General features: G+C 38.6%; 1 protein-coding gene across 3 annotated transcripts in view; it reads left to right on the plus strand.

Annotated features, from left to right (window-relative positions):
* Positions 1–19,893, plus strand: part of LOC126751018 (cadherin-87A) — a 192,550-nt gene that overhangs the window by 87,946 nt on the left and 84,711 nt on the right. For 2 of the 3 annotated variants that reach the window (XM_050460911.1, XM_050460912.1), the window contains exon 3: positions 19,045–19,145. The exons of the other annotated variant lie outside the window; for it this stretch is intronic. The gene's annotated coding sequence lies outside the window, so the exon portion shown is untranslated. The remainder of the gene's footprint in view (positions 1–19,044; positions 19,146–19,893) is intronic. 3 annotated transcript variants of the gene reach the window in all.

Below are 19,893 nucleotides of genomic sequence, written 5' to 3' on the forward strand. Positions count from 1 at the left end.
TGATTATCGAGGTGTGGTGCACTCCTAATTCCTTCCGACCGACCAAACTGTCAACAAGGAATACTATTTAAGTGTTATGCGTCGTTTCCGCGAAGCTATTCGTGAAAAGTGGTTGGAATTATGGGACGACAACTCTTGGGTTTTGCACCGCGATAATGTACCGTCGCATATTGCATTGATTCTTCGAGGGTTTTTCGCCAAATTTTCAACCAATATCGTGCCGCAACCATCGATTCACCTGATTGAGCTCCGCGCTCAGCAGACTCAAGCGACCGCTCCGTGGAAACCTTTTTGAGTCAATTGAAGACATTAAACGTGAATCGGTACGCGCATTGAAGGCTATTCCGGCAATTGACTTTAACAACTGTTTCAAGTCAAGTCAAGTCAAGTTTTCGCTCAAATTTATTTATTTTTGGCATAAAGATACAGATATGAGTAAAACATGCTAGCTAATTTTCATTGAGATAACTCACATATTGGCCGATGTATGCGGTACGAAGTCACCTGGAAGTTCGATTATATTTGTATTAGATATATGGGGACTAAGGGAAGTATTAGTCCGATTCAAACCATTTTTGACATATAGCATACCATTGTCAGACAGAATTTCAATTATATATCTCAGACATTGGGATTTCACCAAAAAGTGGGCGCTGCCACGCCCAACGTCCAATTTTCACACCGGCTCCCATAAAGCTTTCTCATACCATTCCGGGGGAAAATTTTTACGTCTTTGACGCATTTAGTTATTGATTTATCGCGCCTATATTGGTTTTCAAAAGTACCGTTATATGGGGAGTAAGCGGGCTATCCTCCGATTTCATCCATTTTTACACTGTCGGTAGAAACTGTTATTACTTGTACTCAGCAAATTTGGTTGTTGTTGCTTTAGCGGTTTAGGAGATATGCATATTAAACTTATTAGAGGGCGGGACCATGCCCCTTACTACTGCGATCCTCTGTGCCAAATATGAGTTTTATATCTGTATCTTAATTAGGTGCTTAGTTATGGCACTTTATATGTTTTCGGTTAATGACGATTTGTGGGCGTGGCAGTGGTCCGATTACGACCATCTACGAACTCGAACTTTTTTTTTGTACTAAGAAACCTGCATACCAAGTTTCATCATGATATCTCAATTTTTACTCAAGTTAGAGCTTGCACGGACGGACGGACAGAGACAGACATCCGGATTTCAACTCTACTCGTCAACCTGATCACTTTGGTATATATAACCCTATATCTGACTCTTTTAGTTTTAGGACTTACAAACAACCGTTATGTGAACAAAACTATAATACTCTCCTTAGCAACTTTATTGCGAGAGTATAAAAACAATAGCAATAAAACCTTTGGGAACCCGGAAAATGTTTATGAATTCATGCCATGGCTGCTCGTATTTAAATAGTTAGCTAACTTACATTTAAATTTAATAATTCAGATCAGTTTTTATATTATAAGAGTTTATATCGTAGTTGGCTAATCAGAATCTTATAAACCAAGATTTTCTTTTAATATCCAATATTGAAGCTTTAACATTTTCACTTTGTTTTTCATATTTAAGCATAACTGTGTGCCGTTTTAATTATAAGCTTATAATTTACAACTGCCGATTAGAATAGTTTTTGACGAATGCGTAACGGTAAATAACATTTAAATTTAACAAGCAAATAAATGCTGTGCTATTAACATTTTTTCAAACGGCATTCAATTACATATTTTTCACAAAGTTGCTTTGCAGCTAATTGGCCGTTATGTGCTCCCTTTGACTTTACGCTTTTGGGATCGTCGACGACCTCTTTTAAAAAATGTAATTTGCTAAAAGAACCAAATACGAGCGGGTGACTTCTCTTCAAACAAATAGTAAAAGCAAATCTACTAAATTAACTTTGTGTAACTTTTGCGCTCAAAAGTAATACAAAAACAAAAAAAAATACGCAAGAAAAAACATCCAAAACAATTCGTCTAATTAGACAGTCTGACGTCGATGGCAACGGTACTGCCCGCCGGTTGTTGTAAATAGCTGCCGGCTTATTGTACATAATATTTTAATTCGTAAAACTAGTCGCCGCGGCATAGCAAAAGACGAAGTCAGCCGAGTGTTAATGAACCCTTTGGCAAATGAAGCAAACGAAGCAAACTCAGTCCAACAGCTTTAATTACAGAGTAATGTTGGAGCAGCGGCTTATCAACACAGAGCATAGCTAAAAAGTCTAAAATGCAGATGTGTTTTGCGCCGTGGCTAAGAATTACCGTACGACGCGAAATACCAGAAACTGAGAACGTACCACAAGCATAAACACGTAACACCTGTGGCTAATGAGCGCGCATCGCCGCTTTGCTCTGCCTGTGTATGAAGTCAGACTCGTACACACGGGTTCGTAGTCTACTTAGCCAGTCGGCGCTGTGTCAGCAGTTAAGTTTTGTTGCGACATAAAGCGCGAAAGCGGCTGTAGCAGCAGTGCTGTTGATGACCTTAAGCTTTGACACAGTATGTACATAATTAAATCGGCAAAGTCAAATAAAATGAAAATAAAGAAGTACTTTTCCAGGGACAGTTTGACATTCTGATAATGCAATATGGTCTGGTCTGGTCCGAACTTGACACATACGACTGTTGAAGTCTTTTTAAAATACTCAAGAAAAAAACAAACCAGGGAGGAAGTATGAGTTCTAGTGTAATCGAACATTTAATACACGTGCAACTTGCAAGGAGGAAAGCCGTGGACTTCCTTCAGACGTTGCGAAAACTTTATATTAACCGTATAGAATATTTAGCTGTGGGCTATTATCTGGAAAATATTTTTTCGCAAACGGAACTGGGGTTCATACATTTTGCATCTGATGGATAGAGCAATCCGATTTTGACAAATTTTTGGGTATTAATGGCACATCTTAAAGGCACTATTCCTGCAAAGTTTTATCTCGATGCATTCCTCGTTGCTGAAAATTATACCAAAAGAGCCATTGCTTTAGCATCTGATGCTGTGGATCGGATTTGTATATGTGGGTGGTTGCAAAAAAGGTTATACATACTACCGGCAAAAAGTAGTAAGATTTTGCTCATAATTTTAAAATTCTTAATTTATTCTTCGAAATCTATGTCGTCCCTCCCAAAGTAATCCTCCTTGGCCCCAAAACACTTGTGGCAAATTTTTCTCCAATCCTCGAAACAGTTTTTAAAGTTAAAATCCGGAATAGCCAGAAGGATTCACGTTTAACGGCTTCAATTGATTCAGAACGGTTTCCCCGGAGTGGCTGTTTGAGTTTGCTTAATAGCCAGAAGACACACGGAGCTAAATCAAGCGAATTGCGGCGCGATATTGGTTGAAAGTTTGGTGAAAAACTCTCAAAGAATCAATGCGGTATGCGACGATGCATTATCGTGGTGCAAAAGGAAGAGTTGTCGGCCCATAATTCCGTCCTCTTTTTACGAATAGCTGCGCACAAACGACGCATAATACTACACTAATTTTAATTATTGTCAGTTTGGCCGGTCGGAAGGAATTCCGGGTGCACCACACCTTGATAATCGAAGAGAACTGTCAACATAACTTTGATTTTGACCTGCTTTGACGTGTTTTTTTTCGGCTCACTTTTGCCACGGTATTCGGCCGATTGATCGTCTGTTTCGGGTCATAAGCATAGATCCAAGACTCGTCGCCAGTAATAATACGTTTCATGTCATCCTGCTAGTCGGAGAGCATTGTTTCACAGACGTTAACGCGACGCCGTTTTTCGAAAAAATTGTGGAATTTTGGAACCCATCGTGCTTTCACTTTTCTTAGGCCCAAATGATCTTTTAAAATAGTGTTACCGATCCTTTCGATATTCCAACGTTGCCAGTAAGATCTCTGACTGTTAATCATCAAGCACCATTTCCTTTATTTTATTGGCGTTGCCGACGTTTCCACAATATTTTCACTCATTTTTGAACAGCTGTAACTTTTTTCAACTTCCCCGAATTTAATTTTTTTTTTTTTTTTTGGTTAAATGAAGCTTAAAAGCTCACCTTTCCAACACTATATGGTATGACACAATGTGATTCGGAGCACTGGAGATGTACGACTGCAACGACATCTATTGACAAAATACGAAAATACTTTTTCGACTACCAAATATCTTTGGTACGGTTCATTTTCTGTCTATAGCAGCAGACTAAATAGGCAAAACGGGTACCAAAATCTGAAAGATCTATTTCCAAAGTTTCACTTTTTAAGAATTTCTCTCTAAGACTCCGTATAGATGGATTTCAATCAATAGTGAACGTATTTAAGTTTGTCTTAGTTTGAATCAAACGCTTGTATGGATGGATTTGACAAGATATATTCACGAAATTTGGAATATATTATTTTCTAAGGCAACAATGTAATCTCCGAAGAAATTGATCAGATCGGTTAACTATAGCAAAGCTTCCATACAAACTGAACACACTCTGTAGGGGTAAACTTTGCAACCGAAGTTAACGTTTTTTTTTGTTTTCAATTCATATTGTTAAAAACTCAAGCCGCCATATGCAACGACTGCGATTTCCTATTTGGTACTTTGGTACACCCCCACTTATGTTGGCATGTGTGTAAAAAATGTGTAGCAAAAAATATGCGTGTGCAAGAATAACTCAACACCTCCCCACCTTAAATGCAGCAACTCTTATCAGCAGCAAGCCATACAGCAGCCGTCATGCATGTGTGTATGTATGCTTGTACGCCCATCAACCAGTGTTGCTTTGCTGCGTCAGTCACTCAAAGAAAAAAAGCAAAAAAAAAACCGTTACCCGTCTACGTAATAATGATTGCGCCGACAAGCGAACTGACAATAGCAACGCTGTGAGACCGAGTCTGTGTTGGCTGTCAAAAGCAATTTTATACATTCATGTCACACCTTCACCGCTTTTGGCCTATTTCTTAGGCGGCCTTCTGCCTTTTTCTTCTCATATTTTTTTTGCCAAGTTTTACTCTTTACATTCTCATACACTTATTACATTACTTTACATACATACATACATACATGTCTATATACATTTTTGTAGCGCAAATTTGCAGTCATTAGAGCGAAGGCCGCCAGCGCACGTGGGTGGGGAATCGATGAGGTGATTACTATACAGGCGTTTTGGTGGAAGAGTCTCCGAGCCATGCTGTGCTCTATTAAGCCTTACCTTAACTGAAATCTTCTCTACTATGTACATATACGCGCATACATACATATGTATGTATATAAGCTCTGGCTTCCTTCTTTCAGTTGCGCTTAAATACTGTGCCATGTACCGCCATCCTAAACGTTTTCGAAGAATTCTTTTGACTTGATTAGATGCTGTTAATAGTGACGAGAAGCCCAACACATACTTGTTACGACAGTTAGGCGAAACTTGTTGGTAGAGGTAATGTTTGCTAAGTGAAGTGAAACAAGTTCTGTTGAGCTTATGGATAAGCTTCAAGCTCTTGGAGTTGGCTATTTGCGTAGTTAGAGTTGAAGCTTTTAATTATCTTTATTTAAGTACGAAAGTCAGGCAACTTGTGCTTGTAACACCTATGCAGTTATTTGAGATTGAAATTTGTGTAGACAAATGTCGGGAATATCGCTGCAGCAAAGCAAAACTGTGTCGATTTTGAGTTCGTTTCGCAAGGCGCAAACAACAGCCCCCAAAAAGACGTTGATTAGCAAATTTAGATAAAGTTGCTGACTGGAGGATACGAGGAGGAGATATGGAAATCGGTGTCTTAACAGATACCCTCTAATGCACATTTCTAGTTCCCACGGACCATCTAAAGGCGGGGTCATATATTACAAATCGGCTGATGGCTTTAAATGTCAGTTTCAACACTTTTTTCTACACTCCCTTATGTGTTTATGCAGTTCGGGTTTTGGTGCTCTTGACGCGCTTAAGATGTCGGCTACAACTTCATGGCTTGGATGAAGTGGTAAGAGAACCACTCATTCCGGCAGCTCTTAGGCTTAATTTGGAAACTAACAATACACTGTTCGTTTGACTAACATGGCATTAAGTTAAAGGAAAAAGTGGCCTTCACTCTTTTCGACCTTTAGTCCGTCGCGAAATTATTGAAACCCTCTAATCAACTATTACGGCGGTAGCCTTTACTGGTATATGGTATTGTCGGGCTTGGCTAATTGAGAACTGTCTTAGCGACAAATTTCTTCGTTGCAAACGGAAGCAGATATTCCTTTTTTTGAACTCTTCATGAGCTTTATAGAAGATCGTTTTACGGATACTGCAGAATATTCTCTGGGAGATTGATCAAAAAGTTTTTACACTCCTGCTCAATAAAAGACAAGCTCCAACTAAACTTGATCTGTGTTCCCGGCCACAGGAACATTTTCGGTAACGAAAAAGCAGACGAGTTGGCAAAGGCAGGAGCTTTCCTCAACGAATCCGAGGCGGAGCTAATACCAAGCCCGCTAGGATCGATCAAAGGAGAGATCAATAGACAATTTCAACAAGTTGCAAATAACAGGTGGAAAAACATCACAAAATGCGTCATAACTAAACAATTATGGCCAACATATGACAGGAAAAGAACCAACGACTTATTAAATAGGTCAAGGAAAAGTATTTACAGAGTAACAGCTACCACAACAGGGCACTGGCCATTTGGGGAACACGCATCCAAAATGGGTATGCACTATAACGACATCTGCCGTGGCTGCGGAGTAGCAGGGAACAAGGAAACAATCTTCCACTTTCTCTCCGAATGCCCAGCTCTAGCACAGATCCGACACAAAACACTCGGAATCAATCTAGCACCAAACCTTGAATGGATTTCCATGCTGGATTTCCATGCTTTTACATCGGACATAAGTAGTTTCATCGAAGCCTCAAACTGGTTTGAGAGAGAAGGTGAAACGTAATAGCAGATACAGGAGGTTCTACGAACAGTGCATCAAAATGGCACATCAAGTTCTAATTTAGTCCGATAAGGCTGCACTCCTACCTACCTATCTGCTTCCAAATAAATCTGGGTCAACATTTTAACACTATTTGCAAGTGAAACTTGAACTTTGTAAGTTTCATTTTCGAAAAAAATTTTAAATAAATCCGACATATACTTTTGGACTTAGTCGATAAATAACAAGGGATTCTCAGGCACTCTGTAAAGTTCGTGTGAAACTTGAAATAGTCTCAAAACTACATTTTTTGCACTGATAGCTACTATAGCTCGAAAACCGCTCGGTAGATTTCAAAGATGTCTAGTGACCTGATTGAAGGTTTTATTTTAGGTTAAAAGCCATATCTTGGGACTAACTCAACCGATTTCAACTAAATTCGGTTTATAACATTACTCTTTCATTCCCATGTCACAGTGTGCGCGAAACCCTGTGCCCATATAACACAATATTAAATATGATTTAATTCTTTCATTTTCGGGTTTAGAAATAAGGAACAATCTATTTACTGGCTCTCGAAAACTGATAACGTCCACTCATCATATGTTGTCATCGTCCATGTCTCTGCACCATATTGCAGGAAGGGAATAATCAGTGGCTTATAGAGTTTGATTTTTGTTCTTGGAGAGAGGACTTTACTTCTCAGTTGTCTATTCAGTCCGAAGTTATTCTGCGTTGGATTTCGAGGCTGACATTGTTGTTGTTGATTCCAAGATAGACGAAATTGTATACGACTTCGAAGGTATGACTATCAACAGTGACGTGGGAGCCTAATCGCGAGTGCGATAACTGTTTGTTTGATAACAGGAGATAGTTCGTCTTGCCCTCGTTCACTACCAAACCCATTTGCTCCGCTTCTTTATGATTTTTTGAGAAAGCAGAACTAACGGTTCGGTTGTTGAGACCAATGATGTCAATATCATCGGCGTACGCCAGCAGCACTCTTATAGAAGATGGTATCACGATACAGCACGAATTATTTTCTCCAAGAGTGGATTGAAGAAGTCGCTTTTACCACGGTAGTTGGCGCAGATTGTGAGGTCTCCCTTTTGGTAGATTGGGCAGAGCATACTTAAATTCCAATCGCCGGGCATGGTTTCGTCATACTCTACAAAGATGTTGATGCATGCTTCTTATCAGTTCTTCGCCGCCATATTTGAATAGCTCAGTTGGCAATCTATCGGCCCCCGCCGCTGTGTTGGTATGCAGACGGGAAATTGCTATTCGAATTTCTTCATGGTCGGGTAATGGAACGTCTGCTGCATCATCATCGGTGTGGGAATCGGGATCTCCTTCTCCTGACGTTAATGCTTCAGCAGGGTTCTCTACAGAATCTTGCAGGAGAATTTTCGAGCATCTCCCCTGTCGACTGGTCAAGCAGTTCATACACTCGTATTTCGGCCTCTCCCATCCAGCATGGGGAATCGGTTGAATACTTCTAACTTCTTGGTGGTTTATACCGCATGTATCGGCATGTATGTAAGTCATCTTAATAAAATTGAGAGAGCCTGTTTGTCTACTAACGGTGTATATTTGTGCTTAGAATAAATAAAATCGGGTGAAAACTTGCTCTAGACCCCATATAAGTAACAAAACTTATGTACCTGAAAGTATTATCCCGGCTTTTATCCTTAGTTGCAAGAGTACGAAATGTTCGTTTATACCCGAACTCAACCATTCTTACTTGTTTATTTTTAATTTCCGCCAAGTCAAGTCGAAACCTTATTTCATGATATTATCCCAAAAAAACTGATAAGAAAAAAATTTTTACTGCTACAAGTACAAAAAGAAACTCTGAAATAAAGATTGAAATGAGAGGCATTAAAAGCTCAAATTTACTTCTTACTTCGTCGAAAATCTATTAAAGAGTAAAAAGTTCTCAAATTCTTCCGGTGACTTCTCTATTACTGCTTGACCATGCGAATGCAATAAATGTATGTATGTTTGCATTTACTTTCACAATATTTGGTACCAACTCCAGCCAGCCATTTCAGCAGTTCAGTTCAATAGAAGTGGCAACGTGCACAAAAAGCCCTCAGCAAACCGGAGATAGAAATGCTGAACGAAAAGGAAACCACTAAAATACTTGAAGTCAGTCATGAAAATGGAGTAGCAAACTCCTTGAACACTAGTAAATAGAGAGAGAGAGAGAGTTGAAATAATTGTCGGCATGCTTCGTCTAAGCAAATTAATGCTTTCGTTGCTATGTGCCGGAAAAATGTCTAATCAAAGCTTGCTATGGCAAGCATTTTTCGAATTTATTCCATGACCTCTTGGCTGGTTTCATATTTTTCGTGAAATGGGCGAGAGAGAGAAACATAAATGTTTGCTGCTCATTTTTAATTAAGGAAAAAATAGGAAATCTGAGAACTTTGAACCAAATTTCTTGTGTTGAATTTTCAAGTTCATAATTAAAAAATAATAATATTTTACTAAGAAGATTACTAGATTACTAGAAGATAAAAAATAACGTATTTATTTATTAAATAAATAAAAATAATGGAAAAAGAATTTCCTTGATCCCGTAGTCGATCTTCAAGTAGACCTCCGATAAAAGGTGCCGGTCAGGAATAATCAAATTTTGAAATTCACAAGTCTTTATAACCTTTTAGGCCATCATAATCTTAAGTCGTAGTCCAAGCAAAGGTACTTTCTTCAATAGCCGATTTTAGCATATCACGCGTGAGCCGTGCCAAGCTGTCATTATTTTTATTCAGTATTGTTTGGCATTTCATCATGAATAGACTTCCGCCAGAACAACGTTTACAAATCTTTCAACCTTACTACGAAAATTCATGTTCTGTACATAATGTCTTTCACACACTACGCTCAACTTATGGTCGAATTAATCGGCCTACTCAGCATACTATTCGCAAGACCATCACCCATCTTGAGAGCCGGAATTCATTATTGGATAATGTTCGTCCAGCACGTGGTGAAGAAAAGACAAGTTGAAGCCATAGTTGAGAGTGTACACGAAGACCGTTGAGAGTCGATTCGGCGGCAACTTGGACTGAAGTATGGAACGACTTGACGTATGTTACGTCGAGAACTTTTGTACAAGCGTACAAAATACAGCTTGTGCCAGAATTGAAGCCGGCTATTCCTCATCGCTCCATATATCTTCAAAAATGAGGCCGGTGAGAACTTAACCGTCAATGACGACCGTTATCGCGCCATGATAGCCGACTATTTGTTGCATGAAATTGAAGCTTGTGATTTCGGCCACATTTGTTTTCTACAAAACGTGCCATCTGCCACACATTGTATCAATCAATGGATTTATTGAGAGAACACTTCGATGAGCGGATAATTTCACGTTTTGGGCCAGTCGATTGGCAATCAAGATTGTGTGATATCACACGGTTCGACTTCTGCCTGTGAGGATATGTAAAGTCTATGCGGATAATTTCGCTTCTATTCAGACCTTGGAGCAAAACATTAATTCGCCAGTTACCAGTCGAAATGCTCGAACGAGTCATCGCTAAGTAAACTCAACAGATGGACCATCTGAGACCTAGCCGCGGCCAACATTTGAAAGAGATAATTTTCAAGAAATAAATGCGAAATAATTTTCCTTCGTATGATAATAAGCATTCCCCATTTAATTTGAAGTTTCTGTGTTTTTTCTTTAAAAAGTAGGCAACCTCGAAATGCATCACCCTTTACATACATATGTATGTACAAATCGAGTTGAGCTATTATGTTCTCAAAGGCTATGCAGTACTAATTCATCTGCTAATACACATGCAAACGTCATAGTTTCATTATCTGTTTTGCAATATTTCCAATCTCTTTATTAAATACAATTTTTTCCCGGCTACCTGTACACTTCGTGCAGGCTCTTTCCATCAATAACAATGAAAATGTTTTTGAAAGCTATGTTGACAAGTAGTACTCGTGTTCATCGCCATCAGTATCGTCAACATCTTTGTCAATGTCCATGTTATTACTTAAGTTATCTCCACCCCGACCGCTGTCACTGCCGTTCAACTTCCTTGAAATGTTAGCCCACTCATTCTTTATGCGCGCCCACATCCATCTCCTCTGCTTTTATCGCACTTTTCAGTTACGAAACCCCTTCCGTATTCGCCCTCCTTCACTTTTAGCAGCTACTGTTTTGTTCTATATTCGCTCGCCCATGGCAGTGTTGGGAAACTTTAGTGATGTTGATGGCAAACTTTTGATTGATGTGGGAAAAGTCATGACGATATTAAGTGGCAAGTGCAGAAGGGTGTACCGGCAGCTGTAAGCTGAGTGAGGAAGTCCCCGTTTGCCTACTACTTGGCCAAATATATTTATGTATGTATATAGGTAAACAAGCATACATACGTACATAGTTGAGATCGCAGCTGTAATAATTATGTATACACATACATAGGCACACAAAACAATAACGGTAATAACGCCGAAAAAAGTAATAAGCAATTCATATTTACGTGGGAGGGGAACACAGGGTGATATTAACTAGAACTTTAGTTATTAATTAATTACGCAAATATGCATGCGGCGCGCTATGGCTGCGGGGGGAAGTAAAATCGATTTTGATTTAAAGTCACGTTGCTACACACTGCAGGTAGTTTCGGTGTTTGTAACTACTGTAACCAACTTGTAGACCTGGAATCTTAATCTTAGAAATAGGAGTTTTTGGGTCTACCTACCAAAAACACTAACTCAAGTATATTTGTGGTATGCACTGTGTTGCCAGTATTCCAAGATCTGAGGTATTCCTCTAGGGTCCATTGCTTCAAACAACCTTTGAAAGAGCTGAATGGTCTGGGGTAGCATACTGGAGTTGTGTTTCCAACTGTTCCCGAGACCAGCTCGTCTGCTTTTCATGTCCTTCTATACCTATATGACTGGGTAGCCAGGTGATTTAACCAAGTTACCAATAGGAGCCCAGTCAATGAGATTTAGCTGTGGCTGTGATACGGATTGCCTTAATTGACGTTCGATTATCCTCTACAAGGTTTATGGACTTGCTGGTTAGAGCTAAAGCCCACTTGGCATCTTCTGTTAAGCCCACAATTTCGAAGTGAAAGACTGAATACTAGACCTTTAATTTGAAGCTACATGGTTTACTAAGGAAAAAGCCGACTTCTATTCTTAATTGACACTTTAATCTGTCTGTGAATATGTAGGTTTTGACGTTGGAATTATCGATCATAGAACCATTGGTCCATTCTTCTCTAATGGGGAATGGAAACGTTGTGTTTAATTCCTCATGGATCTCTTGTTTTCTCGATCAATACTTTGACAAACGAAGCATCCGTCGAATCTGCTATTACAATCTTCATATTACTTTTAGAACTTATTGGTTATCAGGTTCTTTACTGGCCGACGAACTGAAGGTCTGGCTATTTGAGCTCAGGTTTCATTTGTCATTAGAAATCTCATTTCAAAATATCTATCTATAGGTTTGGAATCCACCTACTAAACATCATACTCAATATTGAAAAATGATTTTTGTTCTATTATTTGTGGTGTGTGCTTTGATGCCATCCATAAAGCCATACATGTTTCAAGACTTCACAGTGCAGCCAACAATGCGTCAGTTAAAAACAAACACTTTTTTATAATTTTAGTTTTGGACTCACAGAAGCTTTGAGCCTAAACCCTCGACCAACGCTATCAGCGCCGTCGTAGATCTTGTTAAATCGGTCAAAAAGCTATTGATTGTCCATCCGATACCAAAAGTCTTGATAATATTTGTTCAAACCATCTTTGCAGCAGCTGAATGCGGTACAGAAAGAACCGTAATTTCAACTGTCTAAGTGTAATCACCGAGATCTTCATCGTAAGGGTCAGCCCTATAACCTGACCTAACTTAACCTTATTCTCTTCTCTGTGTCATTCGAGAAGCTTTAAATTTAAATATATTTTTGAAATTGGGCTCATGGTCTCATGAAAGTAGACTGACTTGCCATCACGCCAAATATTACATTAGAACAAAGTGTATGTATGTATCCGAGGCTGTTTCCTTCCATTCATTAGTAGTGTTTTTCACGTGACGGGTCCTAAAGCGCACACCCCTGAGGAGGGATGGTTCGCCTTCTCACTTTAACTCGCCTTCAAACGGATGTTTTTTGGCTACCCAGAGGATACTTGGTCTAAGACCGGAAGTCGTCAGCCAAATGTGAAAGAATCGTTTCTGGCCACTCACAAGTAATGGCGTTCAGAGAACTTTCCTCACTTGCCTGAACTTCTACACATGGCTTCATCCTACCTCCTTCTCTCCTCTCGTCAAACCAACGGTCGTGGTACTCGCGACTTGGCTCCCACGTCACTGTTGACAGTCATAACTTCGACGTCGTAAATAATATCGTATATTTTGGAACCTGTATTTACACCAACAACAACACTAACATAGAATAACTCTTGCCAACAGGTGCTACTTCGGACTGAGTGGGCAACTGAGAAAAAAAGTCCTCTCTCGACGAACAAAGACCAAACTCTATAAGTCACTCATTATTCCCGTCCTGCTGTATTATGCAGAATCATGGACGATAACAACATATGATGAATCGACGTTATGAAATACGCATTGGCAACGGCGAATATCAAATTTGGTGGAACGATGAGTTGTATAAGTTATACGAAGACAATGACATAATTCAGTTCTAGGTCATGCCGTCCCTATGGATGAAAACCCTCCAGCTCTGAGAGTATTCGACGCAGTACCAGGAGGGGGAAGCAGAGGAATGGGAAGACCTCCACTCCATTGGAGAGATTAGGTAGAGGAGACCTGGTTGCATTTGGTATTTCGAATTGGCACCGAATTGCGGAGAGAAGAAACGGCTGACGCGCTGTTATTAACTCGGCTATATAGCGTAAGCAGTGTCTACGCCATTAAAGATGAAGTATGTACATATGTACTTCCACAATATATTGTAAGGCAAAAATAAGTATTCTATTTTGAAAATGGACACGTCTAGCTCGTCGTCACAGTGCTTCACAGATATCGATTGTACGACACACGCTATCGTCGGCAAATCCCTTCGAGAGAAATTCTTTTCAATAAGCCTGGATGCTGAAGTTTTGTCTACAATAACTACTAGTTATGCCAGAGCCGAGTCCATTTCCACTCTGAGAAGAAAAAATGATGCCTCCATCGCGTCGAAAATCGTTTAAGTGATGGTAGTAGCACCCAGCAACCAGAAAAACCTGTGCGCCTGTCCGCCATGGCATTGGCGCTTAACATTTTCCCTACTAGTTTGAGAATGATTGAAGTTTACGAATTTTTCCATCGTATATTCATGCCACTTATTCTCATAAACTCCGTACAAATATGCTTGTAAATATACTAGCAGACAAATTTTTTCAATATTCATACCCTTCGAGCCCAGAATACCTGTGGCTTTGTGTAGGCGTGCGAACGGAATGCGCATCACAATTTTTCGCACTTCCCCCCGCCACTAACAAAGACCTTTTTTGTGTTGCGGCAATTGATGAGTAGTTGTGGTAAATGCTGAGTGGTTTGACGAAAGTTGGTCGGTATTCAATAGAGAGGCGAGTTGGTGTATGTACATACATATATATGTACGTAGCGTAGTTAGATGACTTGTAGGCTGCGCAGAGCTTTATTGCCAGCAATACCGATGTTGAGGTCGTTGTTTGATTGTTTTTATTTTTGTGTGGGTGGGTTGCCATCAGCTGGACATTTGGTATTTCGTAGGTTTTCACACTAATTGCCATGTTTTTGGGAAATTAACTTTTCGATGACTATGCGCAACAACAGCAAGAACAACAGTAACAACAACAAGAACACGCAAACAAAATGTATTCTGAATAGAGGAGCAAAGTGCCAGCAATTTTTGCTTGATATTGTGTTGGAGCTTGTGGTTGGGGATGTGAGCGAGTGGGTGTTTGGTGTTCGGGTGAGACAAATTTTTGTTGCTGCATACTTGCCTTCAATTATTTCATATTCGAAATTTAACAAGGCCAAAAGTCTTCCCATCAAACTCACACACACACTGTTAGCTTCCTGCGAGGTATATTGAATCGCCGCACAACCCGCACCACTTTATCCTGCCTATCGTGTTTGGTTAAAGTTTCGTCGTGCACTCCACAGGCACTCACACAGAAACACATTTTTGCATACTATATACATACATTTGTATATACAAATATATATTACATAGTTTGTTAGTTGGTTAGTTAGTTAGTTTGCTGCTGCTGCTGCTGCTGAGTTGAGTTGAGTTTGTTATTTGCTGCTGTTGCACGTTTACCGGCAGCACTAGCTTTTCCTTCCCTTTCTTGTTGTTGTTGTTGTTGCCTGCCAAAAGTACGCAACAAGCTAAACTCGTCGACAGTCGCCGCTGCCATTGCTTAACTTACTTCATAAGCACTTGTCTTAAGCCACGCATCTGCCTGCCTGTGTCTGTGTGTGAGTGTGTGTGTATGGTAGTGCGCGTGTATGAGTGTGCTAAAAGCTTCAACAATTTGTGGCATCGTCTGTGGTGCTTAATTAAAAATGTGTGTTTTTGTTGTTGCATTTTGTTTTTTTTTCCTTTTTGGTTTGTTTGTTTCATTTTACTTTGTTGTAAGCGTTTTAAGTATCCATTGCTGCGGTCGAAAATTAGCACCACCAGCTTCTACCCGTGCCCACATTTCGCATTCTGAATCTGTACACTTTTCATTATGCGTTAATTTTATTTAAAAGCTTTAACTTAATTTTGCTCATTAAAAGTTTTCGTGTTTAAGGTTAAGGTCGCGCTATTTGCCGAAGGTGAGGATCATAAAAAATTAAATTTGCGATTTTGTTTCACTGTTTGCCTGTGCAAATGCGCCGTGTGTGCCAAAGTAAGCGGATACTTCTGAAAATATTAAATATGAAAGACTTAGAATACAGGAAAAAATTATTGTAGTAAATTGAAATATGGAAAAACTAAAATATTCTGCTTCCGAATTTACGAAACTTTTACCCAAATACCTGGTATTTTCTGATGTTGTTGTAGTTGTAACAGGTAGCTAATCTCCGTTAGGATGGTAAGGATTATATAAGTTGTCGTCGACGTCATCCAACGGTAGACCCAGGGACCTGGTCTTTCCTCACTAATAACGCTTGAAGTGTTGGCCTCGACCCGAACAGTCAAAGCTTCGGTATTTTCTTAAAAATTTTGGCCGATATACATAGGTTAGGTTAGGTCATAGGGTTGATCCAAAAATAGATGAATCTTACTTGGACAGATATTTGTTGTTTGTTCAAATATTTGTTCCTTTAAGTGCATAACCTGTTAAAATATATTACATAGAACGTCATAGAATATATGTCATAGACCGACGAAACGTTTTGAGCTCACCACAAATTTATTAGGGGGGGTTAATATCAATCCCAGGCACTTTGGTAAGTTCTCCAAATGTGTGTTTACCGAGATAGATAGTAAAACATTGAGGTTTTGCACTGTGACCTATGGTCTATTGTGGCCTTTCCTATATCACATATGTATTGTCACCAAGGTCCAGCATCCCGAACAATAATGTGCGCCAGTAGCACATATAATGCCGGAATTCTTGGTACCGTCATTAACTCGCTATGAATTACATTGAGTCGGAATGCGTCGTGTACACAATGAAAAGGATTTTTTTCTTCATCGTGTTCATAATTAGACCGCTCTGCATGTCTTTAATTTTTTTCTTCCCTAAGTAAATAGTTGTTGAACTTTATGGTGAAGCCTTGACCCACATCAACAACTAGCTAAAGCTGCTAGCTGCCATCCAAAAACGAATTTAACTGCCGTGCACGAAGAGCCGCTGCAAATCCTTCAAGTGTAAAAATGTCACTGATTCCGTTCATCACTGTAAGAATGATGAGTTTGATGCTTGGCTAAACCTTGGGCATCTTATATTAAACTAGTCATATACATATATATCTTTCTATCTACATACATACATAAAAGGCTCGTCTGTCTTTTCCAGTAAACTTATGCATGCTCATCCATTTTTACATTACCTACCTTGCTTTCTTGTTCTTCCTCAAATATGACACTATTTTTCTTTCTGCTTAGTTCCATAATTTCTTGAATGTCACCAAAATGCTCATAAATTTGGCATAATAGACTTTTGTCATATCAGCCAACTGCACATGACTAAAATGGGAGCAAAAAACAAGGTGAAATAATGCAAGTAATGCCCGATGACTTACGAGCGAAATAAAGCCAAAATTTGACAGCAGAAAAATTATGCTAGTCTGTATTTAATGCGCATGTGTGCGTACCTACATACATACATATGTATGTGCAGGAGAATACATACATAATGCATTATCTGCGTGGAAATTATGGTAAATTTTTATAAGTTGCATAATAAAGTTTTATAAAAAAGTTAACATATATAGCTCTGAGGTTTGGTCTCAAAAACCAGAAGTCCAAATTTATGAGGCTTGTTGTTTGATCGGTTTAAGTGTGGTTCGAAATGTGTGGAATCAGAAACTTACTGGGTTAAACAGTATTTTATAGTTCATCTCTGTATCGCAACCAAACGATGAAGTGCTTAATGTCCAAAATTTTAAATCGAGATAAGTTCCTAGACGAAATTTGGTCCAAGAGTTAGTTTGATAATCTCTTCGACAGCTCTTTGTAGCTTTTCAACCCTTAAAGTATTTGCTCTTTTACGCGCTTTTAATTTCATCTATGTTTGTAAAACGACGGTCCTTTAAGGTTATCTTTATTTTTGGAAATAGGAACAGGTCACACGGCGCCATCGTTACGGCATTGTGATTTTTGGCCAAGAGTTAACGAAAATGTAGTTTGGTCCATTTCTTTTAACAAACGATAGATCACCAAGCTTACAAAAACAAGCCTAACCTAAGAAATCGTGGGTATCGTTTAGCAGCTGCTGCAGACAAAGTACCAAGTGTACCGGTGTGAAAATATTTTTTTTTTTGTGAAAATTAAATATTAATTTTGAGTGGAAAAGTGAAAAAGAATTCATTCAAAGCATTGATCATTGCTTTTTAGAAATTTTGACCATTTGTGGATACCATGCCAATAGAAATGTTTGTCATTTGAAGCAAACCTAGCAGAAGTGCTGCTCAGCCAATGCGTTTACCATCGTTGAAAACAAAGGGTATTCGGAAATATAATATCTTCTGGCCCATTCTGGTCGGTTTTCGATCAATGCATGTCTCAAATTGATAATTTATTGTTTGTAGATATTAGTATTAACAGTTTCACCAGGTTTTAAAAACTCAGGATAAACTAAACCTTCAAAAACGATCGAATGATCGTTGAAGACAAGCCTCGTTCTGAGCGACCTTCGACCTCTTCCACTGATGAATATATTAAAAAAGTAAAAGATAGTGCTTGAAAATTGTCCGGCAAGTGCTAGAGAGACCCCGAAGCCGCTCAAAAATCAAGGTGATGCTCATTGTTTTTTCGATATTCGTGGTTTAGTGCATCATGAATTTATTCCGGAAGGACAAACGGTCAACAAGGAGTTCTATTTGGCCATATTGAGGCGTTCGCGTGAGAACATCCGTCGAAAATGACCGGAATTAAGGAAGAACAGTTCATGGATTTTACACGATGATAATGCACCATCGCATCGAACCACGATTGTGACCGAATTTAAAGCCAAAAACGCAATTAATACCATCGATCAACCACTGTATTCTCCAGATTTGGCTCCGTGTGATCTTTTCTTATTCCTCAAATTGAAATAGTCCCTCCGTGGAACCTGTTTTCAGTCGATAAAACAAAACTCACTGAAGAAGCTGAAGATCATCCCAAAAAGTGCTTATAAAAACTGTTTCGAGGACAGAAAATTGGTGGCATTAGTGTATTACATCGGTTGGAGATTACTTTGAAGGCGTCGAAATAAATATTGATGAATAATTTAAAGTAGAAGTTTTTTGAACCGTTTAAATCTATTTTTCCCCTGCCATTTCCACTTTCTTTGTGCATAACTTACACTCAGTCAATTCTACACTACATATGCTTTTCAGGTGAAATTAAAGAGAATCCAGTGTTCTGTGGTAATACCTCTACTAGTAGTAATGCGCTTAAAATAGAAGTTAGAAAAGTTTATTGTATATACATATATAAATATATATAATATTAAACCAACTACATTCTTTAAATAATAAAAAAAAGCAAAACATATTATCTTTTCTAATAAAATGTTCCTAATTTTTGCCATTTCAGCATACAATTCTTATGCGCCTTGAGTTAAACTAAAAATTCCATATGCATTCGTTTCATAACATTTGAAACAGCATAAGTAAATATAAGCCATTAAATTGAAGGTAAGTGTATTGAATTTATATTCTGATTTTGTATTGGTTTTAATAATGGTTTCATTATTAAGCAAGTTCTTAGAAAAGCAAGAACCGAAAGAAAAATATTCTATATCGATTTTAAAAATAATAGTAAATAAATATTAACTTTAAAAATAAATTAACTGATGGTATAGATTAAAATGGTATTTTATCGTACTTTATTCCTTACTTTATACTTACGTACTTTATTTCTTAACTTTAATGGCGCTAACATTATCTTTGATATGTTATATATGTGACCTGGTCTACGAAAAGGGGGCTTAGGTGTCAAAAAAAAGGAGAACAATTAATGAGATAACGAGAAACTGACGATTATTTTTAACAGCTTTTCCCAGAAAACTAGTTTTCGCACATTAGCCCCCTTTTCCTAGACCAGGTCACATATACTTGTATAACTTGACTTCATCAGACCTTCATGGCTATTTTAATAGTCCTAATGGAATTTTTTGAGATTATTTTTGAAGTTTCGACGTTAGCCGTAATTTTTGATATTGTCTCGAATACATACTTCGATGAGTTGGTATTTCGTATATGGAAGTTTTGATTTGTTATTATATTCCCGGCACTAAAAAGCTTCCCATGGATCACTTCACTGACGTTTGGTAAATCACAGTTGTTAATGCGACGAAGTAAATTTCGTTCTGTAAAAACATGAGAGACCTATATGTCAAGCTTCGAAATCGAATGTGAAACGTCTGGGTCACGTGCTTATGAA

The sequence above is a fragment of the Bactrocera neohumeralis genome, chromosome 2 (genome assembly GCF_024586455.1).
Source record: "Bactrocera neohumeralis isolate Rockhampton chromosome 2, APGP_CSIRO_Bneo_wtdbg2-racon-allhic-juicebox.fasta_v2, whole genome shotgun sequence".
NCBI classification, from domain to species: Eukaryota; Metazoa; Arthropoda; class Insecta; order Diptera; family Tephritidae; genus Bactrocera; species Bactrocera neohumeralis.